Raw genomic sequence first — 4,275 nt, forward strand, 5'->3', positions numbered from 1 at the left:
ACATTGGTGAATGCCACAAATTCTCCTAAATCACTCGTACGCACAATTTAAGAACAAATCTGTGCGTACGAACGGTTCTTGCATGAGGCCCATTGTCTTTTTACTCAATTCTTTCTACACTGTGACGAACYAGATACACAGGGACCCGACAGCCCGTAAAAGCAACCCTGGAGTCCAACTATGGTCACCTCCTTAGCAACTGTGCAAGAGTGAAGATCTGGTCCAGTGTTTCATGACCAGGGCGAAAACCACACTGATCCTCCTGAATCCAAAGTAAGGTCAATTTTAAAACAAGCTCCTCTGGTAGGCTAAAACAAAACACCACAGAGGAAGAAAAACAGCTTTTGTTGTTTTTGTTGTTGCTGTAAAAAGATATTAAGAAAATGTCTTTGGCTGCTTTTAGGGGAGATTATCTTCGGTCCTCCTTTATCGCTCTGATGTCCAGGACAAAGAGGACAGTACTACAAAAGAAAAGCCCTTTAAATTTCTGCAGTAACTGTTTTTATCAAGCCACTGGTCCTGCACATATCAAGTCATTTGGTGAATCTGTGGACAAATTAAGCACACATTACAAATACATTCTTTAAATTGAGAGAAAATAGGACACATCTAATCCTGTTAGAATAAAAATAGCCATGTTTTATCATAAGGAGCTTGTCATTCCTCTGTGACGTACTTTTCAAAAGGTTTTTATTTTTTGTTCAGAAATACCAAGAGGATTTGATTAGGCACAAGACGACAGTGTCCATGTAAGATTAAGACTTTGGCTTGGCCTAAATTTAAAGATGAATCTCTTGTCTGAGATCAGATTATCAGGAAACAAACAGCTTCAGGGGGAGTTTCAACCAGTGAGGCTGGAAAATCAGCAYGTTTAATAATAATATAAAACACTTTTCCAGCTGTTTCAGACAGAGTGACCTGTTAGCTAGCGTCAAATTAAGATGATAGAGCATGTTGGCTGTGGGACAGGAAAGGGCTGATGAGGGTTTTTTTTTAATGGCTCATATCCTTATTTCCTCACTCCAGTGATTTATCCTTCTGCAGCAGCAGCTGTTTCACCCACTGGCCACAGATTTACTCAGACTTATACTAAATAGTCACCAGTTAGCTGGGTTTTGTCTCATTTTGTAAAAACAAATACTTTGGCTTATGTAAAAGTGGCAAAAACAGCCAAAGTAGTTGAAGTGTGTTAAACATTTTATAATTAGAACTGAACTCAAACCCTCCTGCTGCCTTTGTTTGCTCTGTCCTACACTTTGTGCTTCCATAAACGTCATATTAACTTATTGTCTCTGGAAACATCTTAATATTTTTTCCTCGTTGAACAATCAAATTTTGGAGGAATAGCTTAAATCTGATTTATAGCCTGAAGCGGTGCTATCTTAAAACATTTTCAAAAATTTCAAAGCAGCTGTRGCAGAGTGGTTAGAAGAGCGAAGAAGAGGGAGAGTCCTCCTGTAACCAGTGGGTAGCCAGATCAATTCCCCCTTCYTATCCATCTCAGTTGTTGTGTCCTTGGGCAAGACACTTCACTTCAGAGGGGCCGGTGGCGCAGTATGGCAGTCCAGGGCAGCTGTGGCTACAATGTAGCTTACACACACATCAGTGTGTGAATGTGTGTGTGAATGAATGATGCATGAAAATCGTAAAGCATATTTGAGTGTCTAAAAAGTACTATAATAAGACTAATGCATTATTATTATTAATTCATGTAGTTGATGTTTTTTTAACATCAAAGTCTAGTAAACAGCTAAACTCAAACAAAATGTTAGACAATAGTAGCAAAAATAAATAAATTGATACAAATTTATGTTATTTATTAACTTTTCTAACTCTGAGTAGGAACGGCATTAAGACAAAACAGTACCCCTCCCTGTCCAGTCAGAATTCTTTGTTTTAGTTACTCAACAKTAGCTCAAAGTTAGAAACAGTGTTCACATGTGTGACCTGTGCTGGCAAACAAAGTCAGTGAGGAATTTTTCAATTCAGTTATTGCTATTTTTAAATTCTTCTTCTCAAAAGCTTCAAAATGACACATAGATTTAAAGAAATTTATGACCTGGCCTGGTAACAAGCTGGTTTTGTAGTTCCAGCCATGTACCTAAAAATGGGGAATCCTCAAGATTCATAATAATGCAAGATATAGGGATTTGCCACCACTACAGCAGYAAAAAATGATCAGTTTCAAAAGACAGAAACAAAGGATTATTTCGGGACATACCTGTTAAAAAACTTGTATCTAAAAACTACGTACATCAGGAGGAATGTGACTTCAGATTCTGGGATCACTACATGATGTCTTTATGAACTGTCAGTTCAGTCCAAACCCTATTCCAACTGAAGCCCTTCAAAGAGGATATCTCATGTATGTTATTAATGCTGCAAATTCCAAAAATCTAAACTAATGCCTAAATAAGCCAAAGTGCAAATGGAGCAAATCCAATTTTTCTGTTTCTGTTGTCAGTAAATAAATCTGCACTGAAAGGTAGCTCACTGTTATTAATATGAATATGGGCTTAAATCCAACGTACTTGGACAATTTCTAACTATAAACAAAGAAGAACAGAAGTTAAAAAGTGTGTGACATAAAATGCAATAAAAACATGTTTTTAAAGCTTCCACAACTACATGCAAGTCAGATGCATATTTTAGCACAGAAGCCTCAGTTCATTTGTCTGTTTACGTGGGATGTGAAGCAGACTTTTGCACGTCGATACGGAAACCTATTTTTGTGCACGAGGGACGTGCTGCAGACCAGCTGAAGTTTACGTTTGAGAACAGTTCTGTGTCGGCAAAAAAAAAAAAAGAAAAAACGAAACACAGCCGATTCCTCTCGCTCTGCGATCAAACACTATTGGCATGAAGGAAGCATAAACAGGAAGACGCCTATTGAGAGATGACTCACAGGCTAAAACAGGAACCGGCGACTAAAGTAGAAAGAAAAAAATAATGTGTCAACGAGTCAACTTAAACTCAAGAGTCAATAAACTTATTTCCTCTTTGCTTGCTTTTATAAATTTATACCRCAAACAAGTCCTTTAAAACCCATTGCACTACCAGAAACATTTCATGTTTGTTAGACCAAAACAGGTCAGAGTGTCGTCCCAGACCTCAACAAGTCAGGGCCTCGTCCTCAGTAATGAGGGCGTCGCTTTGGTCTATCGTGGTGAAGGAAGAGTTCAGTTAAAGGACCAAGCTCTCAATTTATTAGTCTGCCTACATTCCAACACTCACCTACTGTATAGCCATGAGGTTTAGATTAWGTCTAAAAGAACAAGAAATGGATACAAGCAGTACTTCCTGTGAAGGGTGTCCGGGTTCAGTCTYAGAGACAAGGTGAGGAGCTCTGWCTTTCAGGAGAAGCTCGGAGCAGAGCTGCTGCCCCTTCGCATCAAACGGAAACGGTYAAGGTGGTTCCTGGACTTCTAGGCCTGCCCAACTGAGAAGAGACCCCAGAGCAGACCCAGATCTTGCTRGAAGGATTGTATWTCCTCTCTGRCCTGGGAAAACCTTGTAGGAGCTGGAGAGTGTTGCTAGGGAGAAGGATGTTTAGGCTTCTCTCCTGAACCTGTTGCCTCTGCAACCCAACCACTGATGAAGAGAGCAAATAAAGAAAATTCCCTAAAGATGAGTTTCAGGCTCGACTCCCTCACTCACTTTTTAAAAATCAAAACGTAAAGATTAAGTGATATGGAAGCAGGAAATCATTATGGGTCATTTTTTTCCCTTTTTACAGCACATTTGACAGACTGACTCCTTTAATTTCACACAGAYGCGACAGAAAGGAGCCTAAATGTCTGCTGGTAAAAACATTAATGTCCTAAATACAGAAACATCAGCTGTTTAAAAATACACACAGAGATGCTGATTAAACTAATTCTCCCTAGACAGAGAGGGTAAAAACTTCAAGTTAACATGTTCTCATTTAATGCAAAAAACAAAGAATTTGAGATCAGGTGACATTTTCTTATTATTACTTTACAGAACATATTGCTAATTTTTTCTCTCTTTATGGTGAGCATGCAGATTTTGTAAATGCAAAGATCAGTGTCCAGTAGAATTACATAAAAATCCACGTTCTTTTCTGAGCTTTTGATTATTATCACCAACCACTTTTTGGGTACAAAAAAATCTAAAACACTGGAACATTCAACAATGAATCATGATAGCCTATTAGATAAAATGGAGGACATTAAAGTTGATTTGATCAAATCAGCAGCTGAAAAACTAAAGGTATAATGAGGGAAAAAAGCAAAATGAAAGCAAAAAAATCCA

Source organism: Austrofundulus limnaeus, unplaced genomic scaffold, assembly GCF_001266775.1.
Source record: "Austrofundulus limnaeus strain Quisiro unplaced genomic scaffold, Austrofundulus_limnaeus-1.0 Scaffold434, whole genome shotgun sequence".
Lineage (NCBI taxonomy): Eukaryota > Metazoa > Chordata > Actinopteri > Cyprinodontiformes > Rivulidae > Austrofundulus > Austrofundulus limnaeus.